The sequence below is a fragment of the Nannobrachium achirus genome (genome assembly GCF_963921795.1).
Source record: "Nannobrachium achirus genome assembly, chromosome: 19".
NCBI classification, from domain to species: domain Eukaryota; kingdom Metazoa; phylum Chordata; class Actinopteri; order Myctophiformes; family Myctophidae; genus Nannobrachium; species Nannobrachium achirus.
Window position 1 is genome coordinate 39,548,249 of NC_137826.1, and position 21,126 is coordinate 39,569,374.

The window sequence follows — 21,126 nt, forward strand, 5'->3', positions numbered from 1 at the left end:
CTACTTTAATGTATATTAGACTTTGGGTCTAGCACTCCACTGACAAAACCCATTGCTGATGCAATTAGGTATTTAGGTTAGATTTGTTGTTATTTAGTTTAGATTTATTGTTTTATTAACAGGTGCTGCTCAACAAAAAGCTGCACAGAGCTTAGATTTATTATTTTCCATTACGAGGCAATTTGTTCTGAGTGGAAGCTGTCATCTGGAAGGGCAGGGGAGCGGCTGTGGGAGGGGATCAGATAGGGATGCTTGCCTCATTTGGTCTCATCTTGATGGGACACGTGGCTGCTCTAAGGATCTAACCTGTTAACACCCACACCCACACCACCAATTTGTCTGTTTTCTTTTCTTTCACAACTGTGGCATTATCTGACCTGTAAGAGGGGATAGAGTCGCTGTTTTAGTGTGCGTTTGTCTCATTTAGGCCCCGTCCAGACGACAACGGATTATTTTTCACCGGGGAGGTAAAGCCACGAACACCCATGGGTGTCCACATGCAGACGCATGCAAACGGAGGACTAGACGAATAGTTTCCAAAACTCCGGCTGCAGTGCATTTTTGTTACCCGGGCGTATTTCTTTTGCCTTGTGGACACCGTAAACGGAGAAGTTCTTTGCTTGCATGCTTACGTCACCTTGTACTCCTCGCCTCCTCCTCCTTGCTATGAGAGAATCCCATGGTAGTCTCTGTATAATATCCATATTTATGAGCGCATTCACACCATGTTAACATTAGAGAGCTCAGCTGTCTTGTTTAGGGATGGAGCCCTAATGAATGATTGTTTTAATGATATTTGTTACTCTTGTCAAATGTCATCTTCATAGATGGTGGTCACTGGTCAGCCACGAACTCACAGTCGCAAAAGATACCAGTTATGTTCTGAATTTGTTGTCTCACATAGCTTTCCACCGGCTCAACAATAAGCCGGATCGATAAGGTGCTCATTATCAATAACGAGATGCAGCCCTCGTCTTGTTAACGGAGCATATCTGACATGACGTGCTTGCCTCTTCTCTTTGTCAAATTTTGGATATCAAATGCCAATATCAAATGATTTAAAGCATAATGGAGACATACGCACGCATGCAGGCATTATTCCAGCCCATTCTCACCAGTTGTCTGACGCTTTGAAGGTGAGAATATGTTGATTATTCACGGCATGTGCTGCCTTTTAAATTATTTCCACGATCAGCACAAGCACAAAAAAAAGTCAGTTTGTAGTTGCTTCTTGTGGTGAAGTGGTAGGCTCTAGGCTGTGTAGCCTACATTATCTTCCATCTCTCTCCTATCTCTAACGTGTGTCTGTCACTCTAATTTAGTAATAGATGCTCTTTGTCGGTGCTTTAACAAGTGCACTGAAGCATTAATATGATTATGTTCTCATTTCCAACTTGAGGCAACTTATTGAGAGGCTAAACGTTTTCCAGGGTTGTTGTATTTTGTCTCCCTGCTTTACTATTGAGACATTTTGTGTCAAAGGTCATGTCTCACCTAGACACAGGATTTGACACGAATCTTGACCTTTTTTTTCCACCTTTATTCATTCAGGAAGGTCAATTGAGAGCCAGCTCTCTTTTCCAATTACGCCCTGATTACAGTAACATAGCATACAATCTTTTAATTTTTTTTAAAGATTTTTTTCTTTTTTTTTTTGGGGCTTTTTATGCCTTTATTGATAGGACAGTAGACTGACAGGTAATGACAGGTAATGGGGAGAGAGATGGGGAATGACATGTGGCAAAGGTCCTCCGGATCGGGAATCAAACCGGCGACGCCAGCAGGCATTATAGCCTATATGTGGTATGCGCCTTGACCACCAGGCCAGCGGGCGCCCCACATAGCATACAATTTAAACACAAATAATTACATGAAGTACAGTTAGATCTCAGAGTATTCCTCACAAAGTATTCAAGTAGTGTGCAAGTATTGAATCTTGACCTGGTGGTCAGGTTTCAATTTATCCCCTGAGCAAGCAGCCAGGCTCTATTAGCTCAATGGTAAACATTTCAGCACAGGGTTTAAATCTGGGGTAGAAGAGGAGAGTTTCATAGTGCAAAGCAATACAAGAGGAAGATACTCTTTCAAATTTGTTGTTTATAGTAGCCACTATCCAATTATTTTCACTTTCCTTTTTTATCTGACTTTAGTCGTCAAACCAAATAATTCCCACCCACTCATTTCTGTATTGCCAGTGCCACGGATATTATTCTACCCTACTGGCTCACTCTCCAGCGAGGAGCCCCCACCGGGAGGAGGTACAGTAGCACCTCCCCGCTGACAGGCTTATTAGTGTCCAGAAATGGATATAAAGTGTATATATAGATCTTCTCAGAGAAATGGAATGTGAATGAATGGAATTTTTTTGGATCCATTAATTACTTCTACAGTGTTTGCACAGTCACATGTGAGGAGGGGTGCGTTGGGCTGGCTGTATTTGCGCAGGGTGAAGGCTCAAGACAAATAGACCTCAGGACCTCGGTACTTCATGTGGGAGAGACGAGTGGAAGACATCTCCCCTCCGTCCAGCCTTCGTGCTGCGTAGCTATCGTTGTTGTCGGGCAGGAACCTCTTATCTCAGGACAAGAGTTCTAAGTTCAATTCCGTTGTGGTGGATATCAAAATAAGTGAGAAAATATATAAGGTGGTGAAAGGATCCAAGGCAGCTCTGTTCAGTTTGAAGTAGAAAACGTTTTTATTTTAATTTCATGGCAAGTAAAGTTAAAAAACGCCAGTGACCGCCGCGGTTCGGTCTGAGGCCTTCATCAGGGTCCACTAATAATGACAGAGACACATTAAATAAAATTAAATAGTTCCCGCAATCATTTACACCAGGACATAACCACTTAGTCATCAGAACAAGCACATAATGCACCAATTACCCAGTATGTGAATATGCATTACATCTAGGAGTAGAAAAACTGCTTAATAGAAAAACATATTTTAACTTTTTGTGTTTTTTTTTACGTAAATTAACACCCTACTTGATCATATTACAGCGTCACACAAAAGTATCAAAAGTAGCAGATCCACAGATCTTGTAGATCTGCTACCATTGCTGCTTTTGAATTTGAATCCTGAAAAACATAACAGTTAGTTTGACATAATTATGAGGTTTCCACCTGACAGAGAGGATTTGTTGGTCTGGTGTTTTTGGCTAGAAGAGGGACAGGAACAACGTGTCCTGCTGTTTCTCCTCAACTGGACTTTGAGTTGACGTTTGAGGCCCGAGTGATGGATCGGTCTGAAGCAGAACTATATATTGCCTGTTATTTGACTAGGACATTATGCAGCAGTTTTTTTTTTTTACCACTTTCAACCTGGTGTCCTTATTTGGGATCGTCAAACAAAGTACTGAGGGCGCAAAGTCTTGCGGGCGCACACCGATGTTGGTGAGGCTGACCTTGGTAATTGCGACCATAGGTCGCAAGTTTAGTATTTGAACGGTCACAGCTTGTCCATATGTTTGTATCTCTGTCACGCCTGACACTGGTTCTATGGGTTTGTCGCTCTGACATCATGCTCTGACGTCACTGCGATGTCAGGGGAACCACTCTTAACAGAATGGGTTTGCCGCTCTGACATCACGCTCTGGCCTCACTGTGATATCACACTAACATAATCCCTTTCATGCCCATGTATGGAGTTCCCTGATATCATCAATATTAAGCCCATATCTAACAGGACTTCATATGGGAATGCCCATATATGGAGGCCACATCGGCCACATATCACACTAACGGCTGGTTCTACAAACAGGGATCTCCATGTATGGGCATAAAAGGGTATGATGTTAGATGTTAGTGGTGCGCGGTCAGCTTTTTTTCGTAACCCGCACGACCCACAGCCCGCACGGAACGTAACCCGCTCGCGCCCGCCCCGCAGAACAATATACAAATGAACGAAATCCGCCCGCCCCGCAACCCGCATTTAAAAAAAATATGGTATATCATCTCCACAATAGCTCATCTTTATATACGGCTCTTCTAAGTACCCAAAGTCGCTTTACAGAAACGTTTACAGTAGCACAATATTGTCATGGGCTAAATAAACAAACGTGTTGTTCAAATTGGGGTTTAGCCTAAAAGACATTCATTCAAAGACGTTCATTCTCTCTAAATCGCCGGGCATCGTCGGGGTAAGAATGGCGGTTTTATGTCAATCATATTTATACAGCGGCCTCGCACTTTAAACAGACAGCAAAAGACGGACAATATTAAATCCTGTTGGTTATTGATTAATCACCAGATTGGAGAGATGGGACGACTCGAGGTAAGCGTGGTTGGTTCATTCAGTCAAAAAATCCGCCTCACTTGCGAAAGTTGTGTTTCAAATCGTATCCGTTGACTGGCTGGTTATATAACTTAACCGACACAAAGTATTTAGCTATAAACGGACTTGTGTGGATGACAGAGACATAAGTGAAATCCTGATCAGCGACACGCGTTGAATTGTTTGTGCATCTTCTCTGCTCTGCTCACGTTGTGTCAAATGTTGGCAAGATGTGGTTCGCGGCCCCAACAGGAGCGGAATGGTCCTCGCACCAAGGAGCAGAGGAGACACCTCGCTCCTCACTGGCGCATTTTAAAAATCACTCGCTCGTGCTCGTATTCAAACGTTGTATTCTTATTCTTATAGGCCTACTCTTATTAAGAATAAAAGGCAAATAAGAACAGGTGATTATTCTTATTTATTTTTTGCACGTGAGAGTGGTGATAACCCGCCGCCCGCCTGACAAAGGTCTGAAACCTTGACCCACCCACCCGCTTGCGGGCGGGTTGGCGGGCGGGTGGGGGCACCGGGTCGGCCCGCGCACCACTATTAGATGTCATACACATCATAGGGCTTTCACATAACGAATAACTGAGCAACCATGTTTGGGCTCTCACAGCATATCTCCATATACAGTACATGGATCTCCATATATGGGTACCAGGGGGTCTCCATATATGGGTAACTGGTCCGATACATCACTGGCCAAATGGCCAGTGACAAGACATGCAACCTCGCCAAGACATGCGGCGAGATCTTACTAGTGATATACTGTATATGAAGGAGAAGAAAAGGCTGCACTCTCATAGCCACGATGCAACTTTTATTTACAGACACAATTGACCATACAATTCTAATACAACGTCTCGAACACTGGGTAGGACTGTCAGGTACAGCTCTGTCCTGGTTTTGCTCTTATCTGACAGGCAGAAGCTACTCTGTTAATCTAGCTGACTTCGAGTCAAACAAACACAACATCTGCTCTGGTATTCCACAGGGCTCGATTCTTGGTCCTTTATTATTCTCCCTCTATATACTGCCGCTGGGAGAACTTATTTCCGCTCACGGTGTGAATTTCCATTTCTATGCTGATGACACCCAGTTGTACCTTTCGGTGGCTACGGACGACCCCTGTGCTCTAGACCCATTGCTGACGTGCGTGTCCAGCATAAAATGCTGGATGAGTGAGAACTTTCTCAAGCTAAATGAGGACAAGACAGAAGTTCTCATAATAGGTTCTACTGCCCAGAGAGAATCAATAATAAATAGACTTGGTAACCTGGCTAAAGAAAATAACACCTCTGTTAAGAACCTGGGGGTGATCATTGATGCTGAATTAAATTTTAATACACACATTAATCATGTCACGAAGATTGCCTTCTTTCACCTTAGAAATATTGCGCGAATTAGAGCCTATCTGTCGCTGAACGATGCAAAAACGCTGATCCACGCTTTTGTTTTCTCTCGGCTTGATTACTGCAACGCACTTCTCTCTGGTCTGCCAAAGAAAACAACTGACAGATTACAACTTGTTCAAAATGCAGCAGCCAGAGTTTTAACAAAAACTAAGATAAGAGAACATATTACTCCAGTTTTAGCGTCGCTACACTGGCTCCCGGTTGTTTTTAGGATTGATTTTAAAATTCTTTTACTTGTTTATAAAGCTCTAAATGGTCTGGCACCTTCGTACCTCTATAACTGCCTGCATAGATATGTTCCAACCCGCCCACTCAGGTCCTCTAGTGCAGACCTACTTGAGGTGCCAACAATGACATATAAAAAATATGGTGAAGCAGCTTTCTGCTTCTATGGACCGACAGCTTGGAACAAACTACCACTACACCTAAGACAGGCAGCCTCGGTGGATAGCTTTAAAGCACAGCTCAAGACCTATTTCTTTACTCTTGCTTTTAGCTAAATTTTTTAATCCCTGTGCTGCTATTGACGTCCGCACGGCTCTGAAATTGTTCTTCAATGTTCTATGCCTTTATTTTTTCTTGCTTTATTGTAATCATTTTACTTATCTCTTTTTTATGTATTTTTTATTTCTAATTTACTTTTTCTCTGTTAAGCACGTGTGCTTCATTTTATGCTCTGTAAAGCACTTTGAGCTGCATTTCATGTCATGAAAGGTGCTATACAAATAAAGTTTTATTATTATTATTATTACAGAAGATAAACCCAACATTTCGACCTTTACAGGTCTTCTTCAGGGGAATGATTATTTGGGATCATGTCATTGTAGGTAGAAATGGAGGAAAGGTGGAAAGATAAAAAGTAGAAAAAAGTAGAAAAAAGTAAAAAAAGCTGATCTTCAAGCTCATGCCACGTCGTGAGCTTACATTAAAAAAGCCAAAAAACTATCTTAAAAAAAGAAGAAGAAAAAAGTTCTGTCATGTTTGTTTTTATCTATCAAAAAGTGATTTGTAATTATAATTTTTATTTGCAGTTTGTCAGGTGTACAATAACTCATATGCTCATTACAACAGTTGAAATATCGCATTTTCGTCCATATTAAATCTCTGTGGTGTCATTTTGTTATACATTGGCTACTTAAAAATAGCAGCTCTACAAGCTCACAGCGTTTGAGTTTCTTCCAGAGGACATGTTTCTGTCACAGTGCTGAAGAAAAAGTGTGTGTGTGTGTGTGTGTGTGTGTGTGTGTGTGTGTGTGTGTGTGTGTGTGTGTGTGTGTGTGTGTGTGTGTGTGTGTGTGTGTGTGTGTGTGTGTGTGTGTGTGTGTGTGTGTGTGTGTGTGCGTGCGTGCGTGCGTGCGTGCGTGCGTGCGTGCGTGCGTGTGTGTGTCCGTCCACTCAGCTATGTATTCCATCATGTTAACTTCCTCTACTTCCTGTCACATGACCAGTGTTTACAGTGGGGAGTGGACAGTGGAACTTCCTGGTTGTCATGGAAACATCACATCACAGCACCGCTGGACTGTGTGTGTGTGTGTGTGTGTGTGTGTGTGTGTGTGTGTATGTGTATGTGTGTGTGTGTGTGTGTGTGTGTGTGTGTGTGTGTGTGTGTGTGTGTGTGTGTGTGTGTGTGTGTGTGTGTGTGTGTGTGCGTGTGCGTGCGTGAGTGAGTGTGAAAAAAAATGACAGGTTTTTGTATAGTGGTGTTGTGTTGTGTTGTGATTAGGGTTGCCAAAATCTAATTGTATATTATGTAGGCTACAGTATTCTATGAACCACTTGAACCCCAGCATCCACATCCTGGGGGGAACCTGAGCCACAAATAGCACATCTACAACCTGATAGAGCGGCTATTTTTGGTGTGTTGTGTCATTCAAACTTTATTCCAGACAAACAGGGGGCCCATAGAGTACATACATACAGTATCATTGACATCACACATAACAAATTAAACAATCAAAAGAAAAGTAAAATACAAAGCAAACATAAAATTCATAGATAGAGGCTGACTCTCCAGTGTTTACGCAGCCTGGACGAGAACCGGAGACAGCTCTTCCCTGGATTGACTATATCCTCAATAATACTGTTCATGGACTAGAAATAAATCCATACATAGAATGCCTTAAGAGAGCGTCACATGTGTGGATTCCACACATTGTGTGTGGACGGATGGATGGGTGGAGGATTTTATTTTATTTTTACACAACAAAACTATTTTAGTGGCCTCAATGCAGAGCAAAAAGAGTGACAGAATGCATAGATGTTACACTGAGATGTGTGCTGCCCATGAACAGGCAGAGAGCGATGTCACAACTTGCTGCTTCTAGAGACACCTCACATCATCTGACACACTGCACTGAGAGAGAGAGAGAGGGAGAGGGAGAGGGGGGGGGGAGGGAGGGGGAGAGAGAGAGAGAGAGAGAGAGAGGGGGGGGAGAGAGAGAGAGAGAGAGAGAGAGAGAGAGAGAGAGAGATGGGGTAGATGGAGAGAGGGAGAATGGGGAGAGATGGAGAGAGAGTGGTAGAGGAAGAGGGGAGAGACTTGGGGGGGGGAGAGAGAGATGGAGAGGGGAGACAGCAGTTGAGGGAAAGAGGGGAAAGAGAGAGAGATAGCAAGAGAGGTGGGGGGATTGAGAGAGAGAGGAGGAGGAGGAGGAGTGAAGGAAAAAGGCAGAGCAGTAGAGGAGGAATGTAGAAGCATGTTTCTACCTGTGTGATTTCTGTGTTTATGATTCACATAAACGTAACTCACTGACACACACACACTCCACCACCTACACACTCCGATTGATATTCCAGCTGATTCCAGAACTCAGTGACCCAACCCTAAACTTCAATGACCGGAGTCCCCCAGGGCTTTGTGCTCGGTCAGCTGGCATTTTATTTCCCTCTACAAGCTCAATGCAATTTGATGGGAGCTTGTAGATCTACGAGCTCAATGTAATGCTTGGGATGGGAGCTTGTAGGGCGAAAAGCGACCTCGCGAGGTCGCGCCATCTGTCTTGGCCATCTGTCTTGGCCATCTGTCTTGGCCATATATGGATTCTGTTAGTGTGGCATCATCTGGGATACAATTCCTTTTATGCCCATATATGGAGATCCCTGCTCTGAGTATCTGACATCACTGTTATGTCACATGTTTATGCCCATATATGGAGATCCCTGCTCTGAGTATCTGACATCACTATGATGTCACCTGTGATGTCAAAGTGATGTGTCAGGGTAACCACAGTATCCGTCCATCCGGACGGATACGGTCAAGCTGTGACGGTCGCAATAATTAAAACAATTATTCATTAGTGTGCAATAAGTGTTAAATGGCTTTATATTATGAATAGTACTGTAATCGTTTCTTGATCACCTCTTGTCTTGATTGTTCTAACATGACGTCATGGGGCGCAATGCTCGATAACAAGCTTGACAAGCCCACTGCTTATTGATACCGGGTACTCGATAAATGTGTTATGGAGTTTGTAGCGGACCCTTGTTTGGAGCTCCATCCCTACTCCTAATGCGTGAGGTAAAGTGAAATATCCCTTTAAATGTCCTCATGATCATCGTCAGCCAGACTCCATGTGAGGCTGAACAGCTGTGGAATGCCAATGTGATCCACAGTACATAAACTGATTATCATGTTGTCACGGTAACATACCTCCATCCCTCCCCCTCCCCCCACTGACTGGATGCTTTTTAACTTTAAGAAAATGGAACATGTCTCCATCCCTCCCTCCCTCCCTCCATCCCTCACCTCCTGCGTGGATATTCTTTAACAAAGGGGAAAATGACGGCAATGATTCCTCCTTTCTGTGGGAATTTACATGCATATGTACCTTCCCTTGTGGTCTCAAGATTCAAGATTAATTTATTTGGTCCCGAGGGAAATTTGTCTTGGACAAGCAGGCTGCTACATAACATACAACAGGACAAGACAGACAGAAAGAAAGAAAATTACAAGGAATAGTGCAAAACACACAGTGCTGACATACAGGTCAAGTGCATACATTACATTACATTACATTACACTAGAGTCACCACACCCCACTAACGGACTGAGTTTAACAGAGTAACAGATATGGGAATAAATTAGTATTTGTATCTATTCAGATGTCTTTTCTTGTTTTTGACTGGGACTCTGTAACGTCTACCAGAGGGTAGCAGTTCGTATTCTGAATAAAGGACATGAGAGGGGTCGGCAATTATTTTCTTAGCTTTCTTAACTACATTTTACTCAAAGATTGCTTGAAGGGTGGGGTGCTCCCTCACACCCATCACCTTCAATGCAATCCGAGCTAGTCTATTAGTCTCCTGATAGATAGACCAATTTGGATGGAGACCAGTGTTACACATCCTTTAATGCTATCTCTCTCTCCCTCTCTCCTGTCTCTCTCTGTCTTCTCCTGTCCAAATGAAGCAGTGATGAACATGGCTCAATGAACATGACTAAAACCCTGCATAGCAAAGTGGAATTGTTCCAGAATTCAGCAACACACATACAGTAAAACATAGGGCTCCCCCCTGAGCAATGATAACCTAACTTAATTCCTCATTGGTTGGCAGAACTCTGGCTCTTTACCACCCTCTGCTGGGGAAGCAGTGTATATCTACCAAATAAACTGCTCTTCAATCTGCTCTTCAATTCTGTTTGTATTTTTGGAGCTGTGTGGAACACAAGCTACCCTATACGTGGCCGTGTGTGTAGGTATGTGGGTATGTGGGTGGGTGGGTCTGTGGGTCTGTATGTAGCCTGTATGTAGTAACCCTGGGTGACCAGAGAGGTGCTGTTGAGTCTAGCCTGCCATCAACTGCAATACACACACACACACACACACACACACACACACACACACACACACACACACACACACACACACACACACACACACACACACAGCTCCACTTCGAACAGAGGTTCGATTTTTTTACAACATCATAAAAGTTTTGTGATGACATTTACGCAGGCTAAGCTCCACCTTCTAGGGTTTAGGGTTCATAACATCAGTAGTTTGTAACCTTGAACCACCTGGGACCCTTACTCTTATTCTCAAACAAACAAACAAACAAATACATAAATACATTTCACCCCAAATGATCCAAAGTCTGCTCCAGTCTCCATATAATTGGAGTCGGGCAGAAACATTGTATCTCCATATTCTAACTTAGGTTAATGTAGATGAATACTCTACACTACAGCATCACACAAACGTATAAAAGTAGCAGATCTACAAGCTCGAAACGCGGCGCAAAGCATTGCGTTTCGAGCTTGTAGATCTGCTACTGTTTTTGAATTTTAATCCTGAAATGTAAGCATTTTGGTCTGGGCATATGAGGTTTCTAGACGAAAGAGACGATATGTTGCAATCATTTCGTAATGCAACTAATTTCTGCTCTTGAAAGGCTGAAAAATGTATTGTCACAAGATGAAGCTTTAGCGTTAGTTTATGCAGGAGTCTCGCCTGCCTCAGCTGTAATCAGCTGTCAGTCTCCTTTTCCTATTCCTCATTCACACTTCACAGCTCTGCTGGTAATTACATCACATTGTCGTACTCCAATTCAGAGCTCACGCTCTGTAAGGGAGGCTTCTTTAAATACGGCTTGCATTCGCTATAGCTCTGCTTGTCTTGGATCCAAGCTTCGGATCCGCTGCTGCTTAGCTGCCTCATTCACCCCATCCTCCACCTTTTGACCGGGGTCTAGCATAGGCTCAAATACTTGTGATTTATGTGTGCTGCTGATTCAAGCTAATATGTAAATGTATTGCTATTGTACTGCTTTTGCATTCCCTGATTCTGCCTAGCAAGCTGCTTCGACAAAATTCAGGCAACATCTCAGAACGCGGAGCCCTTTAACGCCAAGTTTAACTGTAAATGGTTACATCTATGTTGACATGAGTGTTCCTGACTCAAGTGCTCTAAAAAGCTGTAACAGATTCTTCTCTCAGAGCAACAATTTTACCCTCACCGTGTCCGCTGACTATTTTACCCCCAAAAAGATTTGATCAAGGGAATTCCAAAAAGGAATTCCGCATCTGATAAGCAGATTGGGCCGATTAGCTTCAGATTCAACCCCTGACCCTTAAAACGTCCGATGAAAGGCGGTGTCGCCGCGGTCGCAAAACAGCCGATGCACAAGCCCAGGGAGCGTCGCGTCCGCGACGCGCCTTGGGCTTGCGCATCGGTTGTTTTGCGCAGCGGCGGCCACAGACACCGGCATAAATTGGGCATAATAACCGGCGCAGACGTCTCTCTGCTTGAACTGGCTCTGACTCCATACCAGCGCTGATTCTATTTTACACTGCATTCCCCGGAGCCTTACATCACCATCCATCCACAGACATCACATTACATACCAGCCTCCTGCTAGAGCCCTGTTCTGTTCTGAAGATAAACTACTGCTCCTCATACGTCCCCCCAACCCCCTCCCTCCCCCTCCCCATGCAGCTCTCCTTCACTGACATTTTACCTACTTTTCTTCTCTTCACTGACCCCTCTCTCTCTCTCTCTCTCTCTCTCTCTCTCTCTCTCTCTCTCCAGATGCATGATGTGGGACTTAAGTGCTTTAGCGTGTGTGGGAATATGGCCACGGTCCAGACTGTGTGTGTGTGTGTGTGTGTGTGTGTGTGTGTGTGTGTGTGTGTGTGTGTGTGTGTGTGTGTGTGTGTGTGTGTGTGTGTGTGTGTGTGTGTGTGTGTGTGTGTGTGTGTGTGTGTGTGTGTGAGAGAGAGAGAGAGAGAGAGAGAGTCTTGCTGTGTGTGTGTGTCCATATGGTATGTTTGCAGATGTGTATGGGTGTACTGTAGTGTGTGTGTGTGTGTGTGTATGAGAGAGAGAGAGAGAGAGAGAGAGAGAGAGTCTTGCTGTGTGTGTGTGTGTGTGTGTGTGTGTGTGTGTGTGTGTGTGTGTGTGTGTGTGTGTGTGTGTGTGTGTGTGTGTGTGTGTGTGTGTGTGTGTGTGTGTGTGTGTGTGTGTGTGTGTGTGTGTGTGTGTGTGTGAGTGTGTGCATGCATGTGTGTGTGTGTGTGTGTGTGTGTGTTTTGAGTATAAATGGTGTGTGTGTGATGTAGTTAATAGTTTGTGAGTGCCCTTTAATTAACCTATCCACTTTGTCATAATACAACAAATAGCTAAAAAATAGCTGATCGTAAAGCTTGCGTGAATTTTTGGGTATTCGTTTTATGTTGTAAAGTTTTAACATTTTTGGCATTTCTTGAACAGTTGTGTCATTTCTAATATGTTTTTGGAGATGATCCTCCTACAGTGACACGCCCAGAATAGAGATCCCAGGGTTGAGCATGTAAAACATCCTCTGAAACTCAATAAACAGAACATTAAAAAGAATAGAAAAGGAATGTCAGGGTTGATGTGGTTAAAACCAGCAGTGTAAAGTAACTTTTACATTTACTCTACTGTACTTTAGTACATTTTGAGGATTCTCTACTCTCCTGGGGTATTTGTTTTTATACTTTTACTTCTACTACACTACAGCTCAGATGCAAATATTGTACTTTTACATTGTACACTACCGGTACATATTATTTGGAAAATGTAGTTATTTACTTTGTAGATTTTGATTATTATTACAAAACATATATTAACCACTTCAGCCTTTGCTATTTTCAAAAGATTTTCAGACATATTGCTCCTGTGAAATGGGACATTCTGCCTAATGGTCACTTTTACTTTTGGTTCTGTAAGGATATTTCGATGCCTATGCTTTTCTACTTTTACTCCAGTACATTCTTTTTGAAAACACCACACTTTTACTTGTAACAGAGTAATTCCACATTGTGGTATTGATACTTTACTTAGGTAACAAATGTGAGTACTTTTAGCTCTGGTTAAAAACCTCCAGAGGATAAAAATGCCCCGTCGTGTCTCCAACCAAAACCTCTGAGGTTAAGAACATGTTGGTGGTCCAGTCCACACTACAGACTGTAACAATAACAGGATAGGATGGGGGGCGCGGGGGGTTCAGACCCTGAAAATATGACGCATTATAGCACAACTAATCACAGCACAAAACACAGGCCAGGAAACGACCTGCCTCCCTGTCTATACCTGCTGGCATCATCCAGTTTGTTAGCGTGCACTGGAGCAGTGGTTCTCAACCTGTGGGTCCCACATTGTTTTTTGGGGGGTCCCCAGATGATTAACGTAATGTGCAACATTGTTTTCTCACTCAACAGTAAACAAACCAACATAAAGTTTAAGTGTATAGAGGGTAACTGCACATTTCTAAAGTGACAATTTAAGGACCTTTTAATACCTCTAAAATGACAAATTAAACATTGGCCAAATTATTAGAAATATTAGAGGCAGAACCACTGCAGTGGAGGACCGTCCTAAATAGCCTGTGTCAGGGCCCGCCGCCACTAAGCTAAGCCAGTGACTAGCCGACATAAACTCGAGCCTCCTGAATCGCTGCCCTCCACTCCCTCCTGTCTAGCATAACGTGCTAAAGGTAAACAGTCAGTGGAACTAGAGCCACAGCAATTGCTACATTTATTTATGTCCCTTGCCAAAATAGCCCAAACTGAAAGACGCGTCGCATCCGCAAGAGGTCCCCAGGTTGATGACGCGTTGTGATCTTAACACCGTCTTTTTTGATTGATTGATTGAATACTTTATTAGCAGTTCGCATAGGAAGGACAGTAAGGTCTACTGATAGGATTTAAACCCCAGAAAAAGTACTATGGCTTTTTTCTTTTACACTGGGGAACCTTTGTACTCAATTCAGTGAGAAATGTGTCACCCATTATGACAAGAGTTTCAATAAATCAGGCTCAAGCTCTTCCCAAGTCGACTCCCAGTGTATTTCGCCGCGTCAATAAAGTCCAGGAAATGTTCCTTCCCGTTCCCCGGTTTCCTGCTTCTTCTGGAGAGCGCCTGGGAAACCCTGCGGGCCGCGTCAGGAAATGATGTGATGAAGAAAGAGCGAGGCCGTCGTTTTAAAACGCGGCCTTGAGGCGCGATATGTGTGACAGAGACAGACAGACACAACACACAGCCGACAGAGCAAGAGGGCCTGACACAGAGAGAGAGAGAGAGAGAGAGAGAGAGAGAGAGAGTCAAGGTTTATTGGTCTCCTCCTGGCCCCAGATAAAAGCAGAGGAAATGAAAGATGGAGGGAGAAGTGAAGGAGGCGAGACGAGGGGCAACACATACTTTATCATGGACCCACTTCTAAGGCCTCTGAGAGCAGCACCATTGTTATGTAATCTGGCACCCACATTATGTAATGGATTACTTTATTATTACCCCCCCTCCTCCCCTGACTCCTTTCCTCTATCCTCACTCCCTGGCTTCCCATGCGCCGCCGCCACATGGCACACACACACACACACACACACACACACACACACACACACACACACACACACACACACACACACACATGCACGCACGCACACGCACACACAAGCGCACGTGCACGCACACACGGATGTACTCACACACACACACACACACACACACACACACGCACACACACACACACACACACACACACACACACACACACACACACACACACACACACACACACACACACATCCCATGTATGTATTCATGCGATCCTCGTTCACTGCTAACATACTGTACACGCATATAAGCAATCATGCAGAAACACACTCTAACTCTTTCTACAAGAATAGATCAGCTATTTTCAGCACGCCACAGCAATGCACAACTAAGCATAAATCATGCCTAAATGCAAACATTTTGTTTTACCATAATAATATGATCTATTCTTTGTAAAGACCATACCAGTAAAGTTTGTCCTTACGATATTGTCTGTCTCTCAAATTCTACTACACTTTTGGGGACAAGTACACACGCACGCACGCACGCACGCACGCACGCACGCACGCACGCACGCACACGCACACGCACACGCACACTTCCCTTCTGTTGTGTGTGACAGCCTGCTGGTTGCTGTCATACACGCTGCTCGGCAGGAATGCCCTGGCAGCACAGAAAGGCCTGGCTGCTGCATGGGGGGGGATTAGCGCCCCCTGCCTGTGTGGTTGTGCGTCGCAGGGCGAGGCGAGCTTAATGCCGTGTTTGTGTACCAATTAATCTCTTGATTAAATTCACCCACAGATGAATAGGTGCTTTGTGCTCCTTTGGCGGCGGGAGATCAGACACACGCACACACACACACACACACACACACACACACACACACACACACACACACACACACACACACACACACACACACACATGCGCGTGCGGCACACATACATGCACATACATGCGTGCACGGCTTGCAGGCACAAAGACGCACACACATCCGTGTCTCCTAATGCATTTTGAAGCAGGAGGTCTCACCAAAATTAACTCAATGGCATCGTCCACAAACTCGGTCAAGAGGCACATGTATGAAAAACAGTCCCTTGTTTAGTTCTGGATGCGTTGCCTGGCAGAATTCCCTGAGCTTACAGCAAAAGCTAAATGTATTTGACCTTTTGTAACTAAAGTTAAAGTAGTATTTTCATGTTGGCATACCTGAATAATATGTACAGGGCTATACTGTAGGTTCGAGCCAGAAAATGACATGAGACTCTGTCCTTGTCCGTCACTATAGCCAAGAAGAGACAGACATGGACCACCTGTGATAATGGGGACCTAAGGTGACCTGGAGACTTGACATATTCAGTAAATGGGTCTTATGATCAAAATAAGAACATTATAATGGTGTGTAAAACATAAAATCTAAAATTTGCCACGGACAAGACCAAGTTTTGCCACGGACACATTTGTCAGTGAACGGACATGTTGATGACCCCTGCATGCGGAACATTTCCTAATAACGATGACTCAATCAAACACTCCGGTAAACTTCCACTTCTTGAGATTCTATATCTAGCTTTTCTGTGCAAAGTTCTTGACCTCCTACTTCTCACTAACTGACTACATTGACACGTCTGAAATAAACCAGTTGTTCACAGTTCAGTGGAAGTGATGATGAGACGGAGCCAGGAAGAAATGTGATGAGATAGTGACAACAAGAGCAACAGAGGAAGAGGAGGAGGATGCGGAGGGAGTTAGAACTTCTATTTACATATACTGAGTAATGATCTGGTCTGTCTGTCTGTCTGTCTGTCTGTCTGTCTGTCTGTCTGTCTCAACATTCTCTAAATCACTCAGGAGTCAGGACAACATCTCGACTGTGAGTGTACTATGGTGAAAGAAATGTGAATGCCCCATTTTTCCATGCCATACTTGAAGGCAGCATTCAAGAGATTGCCTTGTCCAAACTCTCCTGAACTTGATTGCAGCATCTTATGTTGAAACTTTTTTATGCTTAGTTTAGTGTGGTATCAAGTACCAAAAATAGCCGACCTCCATGGGAGGTCGGCTATTTTCTATATTATAAATGTCAGCCCCTGCCTCTCTAACAATCTCTGCACATCTGTGTGTGTGTGTGTGTGTGTGTGTGTGTGTGTGTGTGTGTGTGTGTGTGTGTGTGTGTGTGTGTGTGTGTGTGTGTGTGTGTGTGTGTGTGTGTGTGTGTGTGTGTGTGTGTGTGTGTGTGTGTGTGTGTGTGTGTGTGTGTGCGCGCGCGCTTATGACATGCATACACACACTGCACTGTCTGCAGTGTAGAGTCAGCCAATTGCCTCTAGGTCAGAGTCTCCTTGACTAGCCTAGCCTGGCAGACCTACTGTAGAATCAGCTGACATTGTAGAGGTATCCTTGTAGTCCATGTTGCGTTCCCTGGGGTGGTTGTTGGGAGAGGAGCGCTTGTTTATGGTTACCTCAAGGAGGCAGGAAGACAGAACAGACAGCGTGTTGGGCTTGAGGCGCGTCCTGTGGCGCCCCCCGGAGACGGCTAGATGTCACTGCACATGCTGCTGACGCTCAGTGGGAGTGTCTGAGGTCACGGCAAGCTGAAGACAGCTGAGAGCAAAGCAGTTCTAGTTCAGAGGAAGAGATGAGACGGCCAGGGAGACAGTGGTGTGGTGGATGGAGGAGGGACAGTCACTGATATCTGGATGACAGACAGACAGACAGACAGACAGACAGACAGACAGACAGACAGACAGACAGACAGACAGACAGGATGCAGAGACAGAGACACAGAGGAAGAGGAGGAGGGAGGAATGGCTTTATACTTTGAATTTTAGAAAGAAAGACTGAGGGGGAGAGAGAGAGAGTATGTAAGAGAGAGAGTATGTGAAAGTCAGAGTATGTGAGTGAGAGAGAGAGAGAGAGAGAGAGAAAGGACATGGAAAAGATTGATTTGAGGACGTTGGAACGAAGGTAAGAGAGAGTTACAGACTGACAGATTATTATTATTATTATTATCTTATGCACAATTTTGTAAGTAAGTAATTATAAACATTGATTAATTAAAAGTGGATAAATTACTGCATTATTATTCATTGATTAATTAATTGATTTATTAAAAAATAAAGCCTTTTTTGGTTTTTTAAAGAAACAAGATATAGAAAAGGGAGGACCTCTTAAGAGATCGACAAAAACAACCAACACGTACTGTATGAACGTTTGTGAAAGTGGAGGAGTTAGAAAGAGAGAGAGAGAAAGAGAGAACACGTGAATTGTAAAGAAGCAGAAAGTGAGAAGAAGAAGTAGAAGAAGAAGAAGAGGGGAGTGCGAGAGAAAATTAGAAGGCGAGAGAAAAACCTGCAGGCCAGGAAAGAGAGAGAGGGAGAGAGAGGAGTGTAAACAGAGAGCTGGAGTCAGAGAAGAGGAGAGAAAGAGAGAGAAAGAAGTGTAGATTGACGGGACGTGGGATGTACTGTAGTAAACTATAGTATACATACTGTATACTATACTACTATACTCTACTGTACTGGACTGTATTGTGCTCTAGTAGTGTACTGTATTGTATTGTACCGTACTGAACTGTGAAGTGATGGAGAGTGATCTTCAGCCCGAGCAGAGAGACAGCTCCGCTGTGATTGCATCATGAGGACTTTAAGTGAGTCAATTCTCTTTTATGTGTTCCATAACTTTCTCTTAACAACATGTCGCTCGCTGAAACGGCTGGGTCCTCCTCCGGTCCCGTATACCAGGACCCGGCTCAGAGAGACGTGTTCACGTCGCAGCAAGACACTGACTAGACCGCAAGTTTCTCATCGCTACTATGGGCATTCCTCCTCCTCTCCACGGCTCAAAGCTTCTATTTTCAGAGCCGCCTTTTAATGTTCTTCTTTTGACATGTCATTTCGGAGAGAGAGGAGCTATGCTGAGAATGTTATGAAAGGGACATAATTGTCGGGATTGTGGTGAGAAAGTAATTTCCTCTGGAGCGATGAGAGAGCTCGGACAGGGAGAGTGTCGAGACTGGCGTTTGTTGTTTGGCTCTGCGCGTGCACGTGTGTGTGTGTGTGTGTGTGTGTGTGTGTGTGTGTGTGTGTGTGTGAGACAGAGAGGAAGAGAGAGTGTGTGTGAGAAGTGTCTCCCACGCACGTTCGGCTCCTTGGAATGGGTGAATGAAAGGGATGAGTCTAGGGAGTGTGAATGAATGAGGTGTTTATTTGAGACTTGAGATAAGGACAGAGCCTGCAGAGTGGTGTGGGTGTGTGTATATGTGTGTGTATGTGTGTGTGTGTGTGTGTGTGTGTGTGTGTGTGTGTGTGTGTGTGTGTGTGTGTGTGTGTGTGTGTGTGTGTGTGTGTGTGTGTGTGTGTGTGTGTGTGTGTGTGTGTGTGTGTGTGTGTGTGTATGTGTGTGTGTGTGTGTGTGTGTGTGTGTGTACAGTATCTTGCAGTAGCTTGCATGCATACAGTATCGTTGTTGTCAAGCAGAAACCTCTTATCTCCATATTCTAACTTTTTTCGTAAAATAACTTCAGTGGTTCTCAAACGTTTGGGGCTCCAGTACACCCCTGGCTGAATCCAAGTACCCCCTTTACAACATTTTGAATAGAAAATAAGTCCAGTTTTTATGTCATTATGTTGAAAATGAAAATAAGTAGCATATTGTTTTTCAGTAACAGTTGTGCTAATCAAAATTCGTACTTCATTTGGTTTAAAGTTTTACAGAGCACCACGTTCACAATTACATTATTTTGACAATGTTTTATTAATAAGCTCGAGCTTGTAGATCTGCTTCTTTGATGTTTTTGGTGAAAGGAGTGTGCTTTTTGCACAATCTCAGAATTAAGGTGAATTAAGAAAATACAATAGTCTGTGGTTGGTCAATTTTGTATGTCTGCCATTAGTTTTACTTGAATTTGAATCCTGAAAAGTAACAGATTTGAACATAAGGAGGTTTCCACTTTCCACCCAACACAGACGATATGTGTTTGTTTACCGTATATGTTTGTGTTTGCCTGTCTGAAATGCATGTCTGTACATGTACACGTGTACAGCATGTGTGTTTATCCACGCGCCTGTGTGCATACACGTACCGTCGTGACTGGTTGACTTTGTCACATTTCACTCAGGTTTTTTCATATCACTTACTTCACACTGTCTACTGCCTTCACCCACTTATGTATTGCAATGTAGTTTCAAATACAGCCACGGGGTGGTGCTTAGGAGTCAGCAAACATCAGCAGGATATATAATGTCTCATACAAGAAATGTATTTATCCATGGCATGTTATGGAAAGTAAATACAAATGTTAATCAGAAACAGATTGGTTTCTTCTTTCCCCACCACAGTCATGCAATTTAGCTAAATTATGTTTTAATTAAGATTAAAGAAAATATTGTGTCTAAAAATGTCAAAAATCTTTCTCATTCTTATGTTCAATCACAATCAGAATTGGTTATGTTCAATCACAATCAGAATTGGTTTCTTACCTATGTCAACTACATTTGAATAATAATAGTTAGCTACTCATTGCACAAGGGAAATTCAGTATTTTCAGCCCAACCACTTTGCTGCCCACAAGGAGCACGTGAGCAATTAGGAGTTAAGAGTCTTGCTCAGGGACACACATCAACATTGCTACCATGGTCTGGAATTGAACCAGGGACAACCAGGGGCTCTGGATCCTCAATCGGGCTCCCTAACCATTCAGCTATGGCTGCCCCTTTCTAAGCTTCTGATGATAGAGTTGCTAAAGACTTTTAATTGTAGGCTGTTATTGCTGCACACATCAGTCGGAGCTGCCGCTGAGCAATTCATAATGTTGGACTATAATATTACAAAACTAACATTAACCACTTTAATCCTATTTTATACCTTGGCTTTTTGAAAATGGACGATCTACGCTTTACATAGATTGTGCATTACATTCACACCAATCTCGCGAGACAAGAGTCAATGATGGCTATGAAAGGATGAGTGGGCCGTCCCTTTTCTTGACGATGGCTTGCCAGATTGCATTCACACACACAGATGGCAGGAAACCATGCAAGGCACCAACCTGCTCACCTGTAGCAACTAGGAGTTGAGACTTCAGAGTCTTGCACAAGGATTCTTAAACACTATCTCTGGGGGAGCCCAGAATCGATCTGAAA

At 43.7% G+C, this 21,126-nt stretch overlaps 1 protein-coding gene across 1 annotated transcript in view; it reads left to right on the forward strand.

The window, feature by feature from the left end:
* The window catches only part of LOC308304819 (stAR-related lipid transfer protein 13-like), a gene marked incomplete at its 3' end in the record, with an annotated part of 58,132 nt that overhangs the window by 362 nt on the left and 36,644 nt on the right, over nt 1-21,126 (forward strand). The gene's annotated exons all lie outside the window — the stretch shown is intronic.